The 14,426-nt window shown below is 45.0% G+C and overlaps 1 protein-coding gene across 1 annotated transcript in view; it reads left to right on the top strand.

The window, feature by feature from the left end:
- The window catches only part of LOC126480997 (glutamate receptor 1-like), a 502,527-nt gene that overhangs the window by 299,977 nt on the left and 188,124 nt on the right, over positions 1 to 14,426 (top strand). The window lies entirely within an intron of this gene.

The following is a 14,426-nucleotide window of genomic DNA, read 5'->3' on the forward strand; positions in this document are numbered from 1 at the left end:
GGCTTCCACAGAGGGAATTGTTCTTCGATCGGGGAAAGAAAGTTGCATCGGGACGCACGAGAATCTCCCCCGAGATAGCCGCCTCCGGCGTCCTGAAAAGAAAAGCCAGTTGTCGGTGAAGCCATCGCCAATGGCCATGACTGCAGGAGATCAATCGATGATATACTGCATTAGTTTCAAGGCAACGATTGCAGGTATCCGGCACACTGAGGCCAATACGAAAAAAATCACACGTTGGTACGTACAATATCATGAACAGCTTGGTACCACGAGGACGTCACTTTCATCGTGAAAATCGGGAGGCTAACGTTAGACGAAACAATCTTCCAGTTCGTTTCTGGTGACAGGGCTTCCACAGAGGGAATGGCTATGAGAAATTAGTCAGCGGCATAACAGCATTTTTGGGGGAGATTCGCTTGGGAAAGGATATTTACTCCTAAATAACTGACTTCAAGAAAAAAGTCCTTAACCTGCCTTAGTTTATAACTAATCCTACCAATATCTGCTGGAGGTGTCAAAATGGCCGGTCGGATACAGTCATGAAGGCGAGCTGTAATGACTGGGGTAGGGGGCGCGCGTAGACATGTTGAAACGGTGCAACGGATAATAAGGCAGAAGCCGTAACTCTAATGTCAGGGAGGCCCAAACCTCCCAGTGACGGGAGCGCGCTATGACCCCATAAGGCACAATAAATATAGATTTGCGCCAGATAAACCAGCCAGTTAAGCTTTGCAACTTGCGGTACATCAACGAAGGAAGTGGAAAGATTTGTTCAATAAAATGAGCCTTACTTAACACATACGTTTCCATGGCCAGGTCCTTATGAATAAGAGAGAGAGCGATGCGCGTGTTTAATTATTTCTCCCTGAATGTTATCCGTGACAGACTTCCAGTTTATCGTAACCATCTTTAGCGGACAACTGTCAATTATAACACCTAACGATCGATGTCGGGTGACCTTCAGAGCCCATGGAATTTCAACAGCGTCAAATCATCGCAAACTGATTAAGCGACATTTCTGGACATTAACCTACGCTCCTGTAAGACGGCAGAAAGAATCCAAAACTTCCTTCAGCAGCGGTATATCAGGGGTACGGAGAAGAACCATAACGTCGTCAGCATATGCCCTAACGGTAAATCTTTCTCCCAACAGCGACCAGCCACCCAAACGAACAGTTATAGATCGCAATAAGGGTTCCAGAAACAGAACGTAGAGCGATATAGATAATGGACTCCCTTGAAGGACACCCTGACACACCGTGATAGGGGAAGTAAGATGGCCATTTAAGTCAATGGGCACCCGAATACCAATAATTAGAGAGCTAAACAACCGTCATGCAGTATCGTTAAAACCAACATCGTCAATACTCACATCAGAAATCCATGATTAACGTGATTGAACGCATGGTGAAAATCAATGAAAAGCACAGCGCTTGGAACGGAAATGGTGGAAGAAATCGAAATTAGATCACGACATTCAGTAACGGGAGTAAGGAGAGTACGAACCAGAAAACAACTTTGATGGCTAACGATGACGGTAGCCCACAAGACCGATAGTCTGCTATTGACCGCTCGCTCCACTATTTTATAATCGTAGTTGAAGAGGGTTATCGGGCGGACCTGATCCACACGCAAACGTCCCGGCTTCTTGGGGATCAGGACAATTTCAGTAACTTTAAAGCTGGGCGGAATAAGGCCTCTGTGGAATACTTCATTCACCATAGAAGTTAAGCCGGCCGGAGTGGTCGAGCGGTTCTAGGCGCTACAGTCTGGAACCGCGCGACCGCTACGGTCGCAGGTTCGAATCGAGCCTCGGGCATGGATGTGTGTGATGTCCTTAGGTTAGTTAGGTTTAAGTAGTTCTAAGTTCTACGGGACTGATGACCTTAGAAGTTAAGTTCCGTAGTGCTCAGAGCCATTTGAACCAAAGAAGTTATCGTATCTCCTATCAGGGGCCAAAATCGAATACGAAATACTTTGCGAAGGCCATCGAAGCCAGACGATTTGTGGGAGCCACAGTATCAGGTATATCATCGCGATAGAATACAGAGGAAAACCTCTTCCTGGAGAGCTGGCGTAACAACACTATCAAAGAGGAAGGTAGAATCAACACACGGTAGACCGTCTGTATCCACTTCATTGTAAAGTTCGGAAAAGTACCGGTAAAGTTCACGCATGATATGAGATTGGGAGGACCATTCACGAACATCTAAAGAAAGAATAGTAGTAAGACACGTCCTTTGCGATCGTCTGTGAAACCGAAGATGATGATAGAGAGAGTTCAACTCATCCTGTACGATTGAACGAGGCTGGGAACGCAAGCGGACACCATACATTTGCCTACGTTTGAGTTGTAGAAGTTTTGCCTTCACACGGTGGACTCTATGACTCTGAAGGGGGCATCAGGAGCATTATCGTGAAGATCACGAAGAACAGCATGATAAAATTCCCTAGATCGTCTTATTTCAGCCGCTTTTTCAGCGCTAAAATGCTTGAGTGTATTTCGAATCCGAGGTTTCACAATGGTAACATACCATTCTAGAAGTGAGGAATAACACGACTGGGACTGGATTGTCGGCCACCATACGTCTGCCATGATGCCCTCCAGAGAGGGGTCCGTGAGATGTAAAGTGTTTAGCTTCCATAAAGTGCGCGAAAGATGGACTCGCTACGGGACCTGCTTAAAGTCATTGAAACAGCACAGTGATCAGTGAAACTGGCACGAATTACATAAATCGATAGAAGTTGACTACAGATGGGGGCAGATAAATAAGAAGCTGTCCAATCGGCTACTTGAAGTAGATGTAAAAACGTGAACTGCACCAATGTAGGATATCTGCAAACCCAAGCATCTTGGAGATACAAAGACGTCACCATATCATTAAGTTCACGACAATGAGCCGGCCGCAGTGACCGAGTGGTTCTAGGCCCTTCAGTCTGGAACCGTGCGACCGCAACGGTCGCATGTTCGAATCCTGCCTCTGGCATTGATGTGTGTGATATCCTTAGGATAGTTAGGTTTAAGTAGTTCTTAGTTCTAGGGGACAGATGACCTCAGATGTTAAGTCCCATAGTGCTCAGAGCCATTTGAATCATTCACGACAATGTGTATAATTGGAGGTCTGATCTACACGCCGCGCGGGATTAGCCGAGCGGTCTTGGGCGCTGCAGTCAGAGACTGGACGGCTGGTCCCGGCGGAGGTTCGAGTCCTCCCTCGTGCATAGATGTGTGTGTTTGTCCTTAGGATAATTTAGGTTAAGTGGTGTGTAAGCTTAGGGACTGATGACCTTAGCAGTTAAGTCCCATAAGATTTCACACACACATTTGAACATTTTTTGATCTACACGACGTAAGACGCAGTTAAAATCGCCCCCCCCCCCCCCCCCGCAACGAAACTTTCCGTGGGTTTCGTCGGAGTAAATAAAAAACATCTTCCTTATAAATCCGCGCGCGGTCGGATGAACGATCGGATCCAGACGGAGCGTTACGAAAAATTAAGGTGACGTCATAAAAACTACAGCCTGTACCGCGACCATCATCTAGCGTTTCGACGTCCATCAGCGAGATTCCATCTCGATAAAGCAAAGCCATACGGGTAGAACTTTAAGGAGCGACATTGAAAAACAGAGTATTCAGGAAGATAAAACACATCAAATAACACATCTTGCAAACACACGATATCAGCTTGGGAATCGTAAATAAACTGGCGTAACGCAGCAAACCATGATTGGGAACATATCCTATTAACATTGACAGTTAGAAACTTATACGCCTGCATCCGTTAGCACATGTAAGGTCAATGAAACAACACTAAGGAAAATGCACTCATCACGCCCTTCTCAACGTCCGGAGCCGGTGGAAAGAAGGTATAATTCTAATCCTCTTCACCGGAAGCCGAGAAATCCTTGTTTTTCTTTTTACGACGCGCCGCTGCACGTGCAGGTTGAAAACGCTGTTTCACACCACTCCGTGAAAACAAATTCTCTTGATGTGGTAGGGTTGGGGGCACGTAGATCTCCGATTTGATAGAGGTGCCATCTCCTTGCACTCACCGGAAATCGGGGAGCACAACCCAGAACGACTTACAGCAACAGCAGGTACAGAAGAGACTGGTAATGCAGTGGCATTGTCGGATTCCATCACCTGATCATCAGGACGAGAACCCGTAGAATCCCGTTGACCCACCGTCTCAGCGTGGAGGAGGGGTGGTATTTCACTGGAACACTGTGAAGACTGGCCAGCAGGCAACGTCTCTGCGGGAACATCGTAACTCACGGGAACCGTCGCGTGTACAGGTGAAATGGGGGACGCAGATACAACGCACATTTCAACATCAACAGAAGCAGCTACATGATCTCTGGTAATACTGGAATAAGAACTGTACCCGTGGTCTAGGGGTAGCGTCTTTGATTCATAATCAAAAACGTCTTCGGTCCCGGGTTCGATCCCCGCCAATGCCTAAAATTTGATAAATAATCAGCATTTGCGGCCGAAGACTTCCGGCATAAGAAGTCAGCCTCATTCTGCCAACGGCCTTGTCAAAGAGGGCGGAGGAGCGGATAGAGGTTCAGGGCACTCTCTTGTCCTAGGGGTGGGAAATTGCACCTAAAGGCGGAAGAATCAGCAATGATCAACGACATGAGGATGCAGAAGGCAATGGAAACCACTGCATTAAAGACACGTAACGTGAATCCACAGGAAATGTGGCCTGTAATTGAAGAAGTGTCATGATGATCTCTCCATTGGCAAAAGATTCCGGAATAGTCCCCCACTCGGATCTCCGGGAGGGGACTGCCAAGGGGCAGGTTACCATGAGAAAAAGATTGAATAATCAACGAAAGGATAACGTTCTACGAGTCGGGGCGTGGAATGTCAGAAGCTTGAACGTGGTAGGGAAACTAGAAAATCTGAAGAGAGAAATGCAACGGCTCAATCTAGATATAGTAGGGGTCAGTGAAGTGAAGTGGAAGGAAGACAAGGATTTCTGGTCAGATGAGTATCGGGTAATATCAACAGCATCAGAAAATGGTATAACAGGTGTAGGATTCGTTATGAATAGGAAGGTAGGGCAGAGGGTGTGTTACTGTGAACAGTTCAGTGACCGCGTTGTTCTAATCAGAATCGACAGCAGACCAACACCGACAACGATAGTTCAGGTATACATGCCGACGTCGCAAGCTGAAGATGAACAGATAGAGAAAGTGTATGAGGATATTGAAAGGGTAATGCAGTATGTAAAGGGGGACGAAAATCTAATAGTCATGGGCGACTGGAATGCAGCTGTACGGGAAGAAGAAAAGGGTGCAGGAGAATATGGGCTTCGGACAAGGAATGAAAGAGGAGAAAGACTAATTGAGTTCTGTAACAAGTTTCAGCTAGTAATAGCGAATATCCTGTTCAAGAATCACAAGAGGAGGAGGTATACTTGGAAAAGGCCGGGAGATACGGGAAGATTTCAATTAGATTACATCATGGTCAGACAGAGGTTCCGAAATCAGATACTGGATTGTAAGGCTTACCCAGGAGCAGATAAAGACTCAGATCACAATATAGTAGTGATGAAGAGTAGGCTGAAGTTCAAGACATTAGTCAGGAAGAATCAATACGCAAAGAAGTGGGATACGGAAGTACTAAGGAATGACGACATACGTTTGAAGTTCTCTAACGCTATAGATACAGCAATAAGGAATAGCGCAGTAGGCAGTACAGTTGAAGAGGAATGGACGTCTCTAAAAACGGCCATCACATAGGTACAAAGAACGTAGCTGCGAAGAAACCATGGGTAACAGAAGAAATACTTCAGTTGATTGATGAAAGGAGGAAGTACAAACATGTTCCGGGAAAATCAAGAATACAAAAATACAAGTCGCTGAGGAATGAAATAAATAGGAAGTGCAGGGAAGCTAAGACTAAATGGCTGCAGGAAAAATGTGAAGACATCGAAAAGATATGATTGTCGGAAGGACAGACGCAGCATACAGGAAAGTCAAAACAACCTTTGGTGACATTAAAAGCAACGGTGGTAACATTAAGAGTGCAACGGGAGTTCCACTGTTAAATGCAGAGGAGAGAATGGCTCTGAGAACTATGGGACTTAACATCTGTGGTCATCAGTCCCCTAGAACTTAGAACTACTTAAACCTAACTAACCTAAGGCCATCACACACATCCATGCCCGAGGCAGGATTCGAACCTGCGATCGTAGTAGTCGCGCGGTTGCGGACTGAGCGCCTGAACCGCTAGACCACCGCAGCCGGCGCAGAGGAGAGAGCAGATAGGTGGAAAGAATGCATTGAAAGCCTCTATGCGGGTGAAGATTTGTCTGATGTGATAGAAGAAGAAACAGGAGTCGATTTAGAAGAGATAGTGGATCCAGTATTAGAATCGGAATTTAAGAGAGCTTTGGTCAAATAAGGCAGAAGGGATAGATAACATTCCATCAGAATTTCTAAAATCATTTGGGGAAGTGGCAACAAAACGACTATTCAGTTGGTGTGTAGAATATATGAGTCTGGCGATATACCATCTGACTTTCGGAAAAGCATCATCCACACAATTCCGAAGACGGCAAGAGCTGACAAGTGCGAGAATTATCGCACAATCAGCTTAACAGCTCATGCATCGAAGCTGCTTACAAGAATAATGTACAGAAGAATGGAAAAGAAAATTGAGAATGCGCTAGGTGAAGATCAGTTTGGCTTTAGGAAAAGTAAAGGGACGAGAGAGGCAATTCTGACGTTACGGCTAATAATGGAAGAAAGGCTAAAGAAAAATCAACACACTTTCATAGGATTTGTCGACCTGGAAAAAGCGTTCGACAATATAAAATGGTGCAAGCTGTTCGAGATTCTGAAAAATGTAGGGGTAAGCTATAGGGAGAGACGGGTCATATACAATATGTACAGCAACCAAGAGGGAATCATAAGAGTGGACGATCAAGAACGAAGTGCTCGTATTAAGAAGGGTGTAAGACAAGGCTGTAGCCTTTCGCCCCTACTCTTCAATCTGTACATCGAGGAAGCAATGATGGAAATAAAAGAAAGGTTCAGGAGTGGAATTAAAATACAAGGTGAAAGGATATCAATGATACGATTCGCTGATGACATTGCTATCCTGAGTGAAAGTGAAGAAGAATTAAATGATCTGCTGAACGGAATGAACAGTCTAATGAGTACACAGTATGGTTTGAGAGTAAATCGGAGAAAGACGAAGGTAATGAGAAGTAGTGGAAATGAGAACAGCGAGAAACTTAGCATCAGGATTGATGGTCACGAAGTCAATGAAGTTAAGGAATTCTTCTACCTATGCAGTAAAACAACCAATGACGGACGGAGCCAGGAGGACATCAAAAGCAGACTCGCTATGGCAAAAAAGGCATTTCTGACCAAGAGAAATCTACTAATATCAAATACCGGCCTTAATTTGAGGAAGAAATTTCTGAGGATGTACGTCTGGAGTACAGCGTTGTATGGTAGTGAAACATGGACTGTGGGAAAACCGGAACAGAAGAGAATCGAAGCATTTGAGATGTGGTGCTATAGACGAATGTTGAAAATTAGGTGGACTGATAAGGTAAGGAATGAGGAGGTTCTACGCAGAATCGGAGAGGAAAGAAGTATGTGGAAAACACTGATAAGGAGAAGGGACAGGATGATAGGACATCTGCTTAGACATGAGGGAATGACTTCCATGGTACTAGAGGGAGCTGTAGAGGGCAAAAACTGTAGAGGAAGACAGAGTTTGGAATACGTCAAGCAAATAATTGAGGACGTAGGTTGCAAGTGCTACTCTGAGATGAAGAGGTTAGCAAAGGAAAGGAATTCGTGGCGGGCCGCATCAAACCAGTCAGTAGACTGATGACCAAAAATATAAATACTGGAATCACAATTAACGTCAGTAGACAACTCGTTACCGCCAGAATGTAAACCCTCCGTCAACGCCGTATCAGAAGAACGAGACTGGAGAGGGACGCTCTCGAAATCTGTACCGTCCTCAGTCTGTGGCGTTTGACTTGCGCTGCAGGAGCCGTCGTCCCCTCATAGACAGAGGCAGCACCGGGATCGCCGGGTAACGGTGGGAAATTCGCGACGAGTAGAGAGGTAATGTTGCCCCAACATCGCCTAAAGCTGGAGATTGACTGTCAGTAGACTGCGAAGACACTATGTCTGCTAATGTTAAAGGAAGACGTTTTTGATAAGAGAATGTCGAGAACAGTAGAATGCGTGGACAATCGGATCTGAGTTGACCGCTGTCGTTTCTTGCCCTGCATACGTAACATGGATCCGGTAACCACAAACAGTTAAGTTGCGGGAGGAATATTCTTTTTTAATGCACATATCCACAGTCCGGATACCATTATAACACTGGAAGCGATGTTGTGCTGGCCAGCGTTCCCATCGGATATGCCGTATTGCTCCAGACGGAAGCAAAGCTGTTTTAAGAAACGAATCGTCGACCTCAGGAGGAAGGTTACAAACTCTAACCGGAGTATACCCGAGTGCCGCAATTTCAAGGAGTACTTGTCCAACGGAACCATCTCGATGTGTAAACAACACTGAGGCGTGCTGGCCACGGCTTATGCGTTGGTTTAAACCTTGACTGTTACTCTGCGTTTGGTTTCCCACGGGCTATTGCAGTTGTGCCGTGGTTCTTTCTCTTTCTACGTGTGGCAGCAGCGGTGTGTATTGATATTCGCACCTTGTACTATCTTTGGTCTGGTGCTTATAGTTTCCGGCATGTCGGTGTGCGGCAGTCGGTCGGTTGGTGTCGATCAGCCGGGGTGTCTCTGCACGTCGTAGTGGGCCGAGCCCGCTGGCGGTCTCTGCACAGTGTCGGAGTGTGTGGGAGCTGTTCCGATTGCTACGAGGTTCGTGGCTCACCGGCACAGGACGTCAAAGTTGAGTAGTGATTTAATTACCGAAGCCAGTCTGTTCACATTGTGCCGTTGGTTTCCATGGGTGGCTGTTGGGGGAATTCCCTTGAGCAACACCGTGTTCGAGTTGGCGAAAGTTTGGCCACTTTCGGGTGGAGTTTGACTGTATTTTGGTTATTTGAAGTGCACCAGCGGAATTTGCTGCCTTGGGGCCGTTAGCGTTCCGGTTACCTGCCCTGGACGCTGACGTAAAATTCAGGCAGTGTCCTTTCTTCAATGTGTTGTCGCCTTAGTTTTGACAGCTTATGCATACTTGGTTGTGGGCGGGTACGCCTTTTACATTTTGGCTTTGGAGTTCCTTGTGTACTGGTCGGTTGGAAAGCAAGTCGTCTTGTAGGTGGGTCCGTTGATTGTCTCTTGGTTGGGTTGCCGGCGGATCGGATATACTCGGGCTGACTACCTGCCTCTCCTAATCGAACCTTAATATTTCAAGTGCAGACCGTCCCCCGAAAACTTCTTAGCGCCGCTGGCTGTACTGCCTTTTCTTATTGGTGTTTGATTGTGTATTTTAATGGCACATAGCCGATGGTTTGAATTTGTATGATTTTAGTTGGGTTTTAAATAATGGGCCTTCAGCCACTTTAAAATTGGAAGTTCCTTACTTCCCAAGTCTTCCATTGTTTGGGCCTTTTGGATAAAGCTTTGGGGCTTCTGCCTTTTGAAAATCCATTGTAGTTGTGTTTTTCAATCATGGGCCTTCAGTCGTCTTAAAATTTAAATTCCTTTCTTGTTAAATCTTAGATTGTTTGGGCCTTCAGCCGCATTAAAAAAAAATGAAGGATAAAGTCTTGGGCTTTCTGTCTTGTAAAAATTTATTGTAGTTGTGCTTTTGAATCATGGGCCTTCAGGCGTTTTACAATTAAAATTCCTTACTTGTCAAGCCTTAGATTGTTTGGGCCTTCAGCCTCATTTGAAATATCATGTAAGGATAAAACTTTGCGCTTTCTGCCATTTGAAAATTTATCGTAGTTGTGTTTTAAATCTTGGGCCTTCAGCAATTTTAAAAATTAAAGATGTTGTGCCCTTAAGCCATAAGATTGTGTGACATATTCAGTCGATAATTAAGCTCGGGAATTTGCGGTGTAATGTTTGGGCAACTAAATAAAGTTATATGCGTTTGAGTGTAACTGACAGCCGCTCATTTTGGCCCTTTTCCTCAATTCCAACCACCTGTTCTGTCCTGCGGATTTAACCAGGTGTTTCAAGCAATTTGGAACCAACCAGAGAGAGAAGCCGTTCTACTTGAACAGGATCATGAAACTTCACAAAGAATGCATACAAATCAGAGTCAATGTAAGCAGTATCTACCTGATCAGGTGTAACACGGATAACATCAGCCAACCCATCGTGAATTTCTAAGGAGCCAGGTTTAACACGACGCGTACTCTTGTCAAAGCTGAAACGAACAGTAGCTCGACGATGAACAGACTGAGAAGACTCGAGAGAAGCCATGACGGGGGCAGAAAACTCCGCGGCCGATAGAAAAACGACAACGAATTCCGCTACGCTACTACTATGTCACTCTGTCCGATAAACTAACAAGGCTGAGTAGCTCCGACACAAGCGGCGCTGCGGCACAGACGAAAGTTAACTACGACCTGCTCGCTTCATGCGCAAGGCGACACTGTCAACGAATCGCAGTCTTTGGTTTGCTCTACTCACAACGTTATCTATGTGATCGTTCCAGTTTAGGTTATTTGTAATTTTAATCCCTTAAAAAATTTTTTAAATTTACAGCCTTCAGATTTGTGTGACTTATTGTGTATTCGAAATTTAGCGGATTTCTTTTAGTACTCATGTCAATAACTTTACACTTTTCTTTATTCAGGGTCAATTGTCATTTTTCGCACTATACAGATATCTTATCTAAATCGCTTTTACAAGACGGTAGATGACAGCATCATCCGTAAACAAACTAAGACGACTAGTCAAATGGTTCAAATGGCTCTGAGCACTATGGGACTTAACATCTGAGGTCATGAGGTCATCAGTCCCCTAAGAACTTAGAACTACTTTAACTTAACTAACATAAGGACATCACACACATCCATGCCCGAGCCAGGATTCGAACCTGCCACCTAGCGGTCGCGCGGTTACGGCTAGTCAGATTGCCTCCTATGTCGTTAATATAGATTAGGAATAATAGAGGGTTCTATAAGACTTCCTTGGGGAACACCAGGTATTACTTCTGTTTTACTCGATGACTTTCCGTCTATTACTACGAACTGAGACCTTTCTGACAGGAAATCACAAATCCAGTCGCACAACTGAGGTGATATTCCATAGGCACGCAGTTTGGTTAGAAGAGGCTTGTGAGGAACGGTGTCGAAAGCCTTCTGGAAATCAAAAAATATGGAATCAATTTGACATCCCCTGTCGATAGCACTCATTAGTCCATGAGTATAAAGAGCTACTTGTTTTTCGGAAGAACGATATTTTCTGAATCTGTGCTGACTATGTGTCAATAAATCGTTTTCTTCAAAGGAACTTCATAATGTTCGAATACAGTATATGATCCAAAACCCTACTGCAAATCGACGTTAGTGATATGAGCCTGTTCGAAAGAAAGCAGTAGAAGTCCTTCGATTCTGATTTTGTCAATATAGTGGTTCCAGGTTATGAAATAGCAATAAACTTAGCTATTACGGGTAATTTTTAAGGTCTGTAACTTTGTTGTCTTAGCACAGATATAATATATTGTTGTCGTGTGATGAGAGGGTGTGGCGGGGGGGGGGGGGGGAGGGGATTATGTTAATAACGATGAGTAATACCACTACCTGTTGATTAGAAATCTATACGTATACTTTTTATTTCGCAGTGCATTGTTGGTGTGAAATTCAGTGCATAATTGAAACAGTTTACGGTCAATACTTTTAAAGTAGATAACAATGACAAAGAACATACGAGCACTAACAGAGTTAGGCGAAATACTGAAGTAGGCGGAAATTTATACCGTACATCGTATGTCAATCAATTCCACCCGATAAAATTATTAACACGTTCCCTTCTGTTATTAGCAGAGAGAACTGATAAAATTTCGCGCAGAGGTTTCCTATATTAAAACTGACTCTGTCAATGAATTCCAATTTTCTGGATGAAAGGCTGTTTAATTAACATCTGCATGAAATATTTCTCTTGATGAAGGGTTATATATTGATATGACTACCACAAAAATTTGTTACATGTCGACCAACCACCAATTACACGTCGATAGCCCGCACTACGAATCTATCTCCCGTACCGCATCCACCACCCCTCCTCGCCACCCCATCCAACAATTATTTTTCCGGTTTCAATCCATCAACTTGAATGTTAAAATCCTATGATATCAAACTTGCTGCTAACGCCAGAGACCTCTACCATTTATCAAATTCCGCAAACTGAATAGACTCACAGTGCAACACATTTACTGCTTTAGTAGCTGAGGACCTAGTGTTGCCTGGGTATGTACTTATTTCAGTACTCTATCGGTCCACCTCTTCCTTCCCTTACGTTTATCTGCTCCTTGTCCCTTTCTCTATCTGCTCCTGTCCCCTTTTTCTGTCAATGTACTCAACCCCTCTCTCTCAGTCCATCTCCTCGAACCCTCCCCCCCCCCCCCCCCCCTCCGCCCTACCTTCTCCGAAAATATCCATGAACAACAGCCGAAATTTGTCATGGCGTACTGGTTCATCTTGTACAGTTGCCTGATAGAGAGTAAGATACAATTATTACGGACATAAACACGTAACCTATATGTACGAGGGCAGTTCAACAAGTAATGCAACACATTTTTTTTCTGAAACAGGGGTTGTTTTATTCAGCATTGAAACACCAGGTTATTCCCTAATCTTTTAGCTACACAACACTATTTTTCAACGTAATCTCCATTCAATGCTACGGCCTTACGCCACCTTCAAATGAGGGCCTGTATGCCTGCACGGTACCATTCCACTGGTCGATGTCGGAGCCAACGTCGTACTGCATCAATAACTTCTTCATCATCCGCGTAGTGCCTCCCACGGATTGCGTCTTTCATTGGGCCAAACATATGGAAATCCGACGGTGCGAGATCGGGACTGTAGGGTGCATGAGGAAGAACAGTCCACTGAAGTTTTGTGAGCTCCTCTCGGGTGCGAAGACTTGTTTGAGGTCTTGCGTTGTCATGAAGAAGAAGTTCGTTCAGATTTTTGTGCCTACGATCACGCTGAAGTCGTTTCTTCAATTTCTGAAGAGTAGCACAATACACTTCAGAGTTGATCGTTTGACCATGGGGAAGGACATCGAACAGAATAACCCCTTCAGCGTCCCAGAAGACTGGAACCATGACTTTACCGGCTGAGGGTATGGCTTTAAACTTTTTCTTGGTAGGGGAGTGGGTGTGGCGCCACTCCATTGATTGCCGTTTTGTTTCAGGTTCGAAGTGATGAACCCATGTTTCATCGCCTGTAACAATCTTTGACAAGAAATTGTCACCTCAGCCACATGACGAGCAAGCAATTCCGCACAGATGGTTCTCCTTTGCTCTTTATGGTGTTCGGTTAGACAACGAGGGACCCAGCGGGAACAAACCTTTGAATACCCCAACTGGTGAACAATTGTGACAGCACTACCAACAGAGATGTCAAGTTGAGCACTGAGTTGTTTGATGGTGATCCCTTGATCATCTAGAACGAGTGTGTACGCACGCTCCGCCATTGCAGGAGTCACAGCTGTGCACGGCCGACTCGCACGCGGGAGATCAGACAGTCTTGCTTGATCTTGCGGCGATGATGACACACGCTTTGCCCAACGACTCACCGTGCTTTTGTCCACTGCCAGATCACCGTAGACATTCTGCAAGCGCCTATGAGTATCTGAGATGCCCTGGTTTTCCGCCAAAAGAAACTCGATCACTGAACGTTGTTTGCAACGCACATCCGTTACAGACGCCATTTTAACAGCTCCGTACAGCGCTGCCACCTGTCGAAAGTCAATGAAACTATACGAGACGAAGCGGGAATGTTTGAAAATATTCCACAAGAAATTTCCGGTTTTTTCAACCAAAATTGGCCGAGAAAAAAAATGTGTTGCATTACTTATTGAACTGCCCTCGTAGAAGCTTTATTGATATTCCCTATACATTTTTTTCTAACTTCTTTTACAAGGGACTCCTTGTGTGCAATGTCGCGAAAGGTCAATGATATTCACAGCGTTAGACGTCCCACATACTGCATACCAAACAGCTACGATGTTGCCTGCTAATGGCAACAGCACGGGGGTGTGGGGGTGTCGAATTGTGAGCACAGCGTGAGGCGACGGAGCGTAGTTGAACTGCTTAATCGACGACTAATTTACAACAGTGCTACAATACTAAAGGTGTTGACACAAAGCAGACCAATGACAACGATAAACAAAGCAAACATTGCGTTATATCTACAACAACAGTTGCCAAAGCTGAGCCGGCCAGAGTGGCCGAGCGGTTCTAGGCGCTAAAGTCTGGAACCGTGCGACCGCTACGGTCGCAGATTCGAA

This window comes from Schistocerca serialis, chromosome 5, assembly GCF_023864345.2.
Source record: "Schistocerca serialis cubense isolate TAMUIC-IGC-003099 chromosome 5, iqSchSeri2.2, whole genome shotgun sequence".
Taxonomy (NCBI): domain Eukaryota; kingdom Metazoa; phylum Arthropoda; class Insecta; order Orthoptera; family Acrididae; genus Schistocerca; species Schistocerca serialis.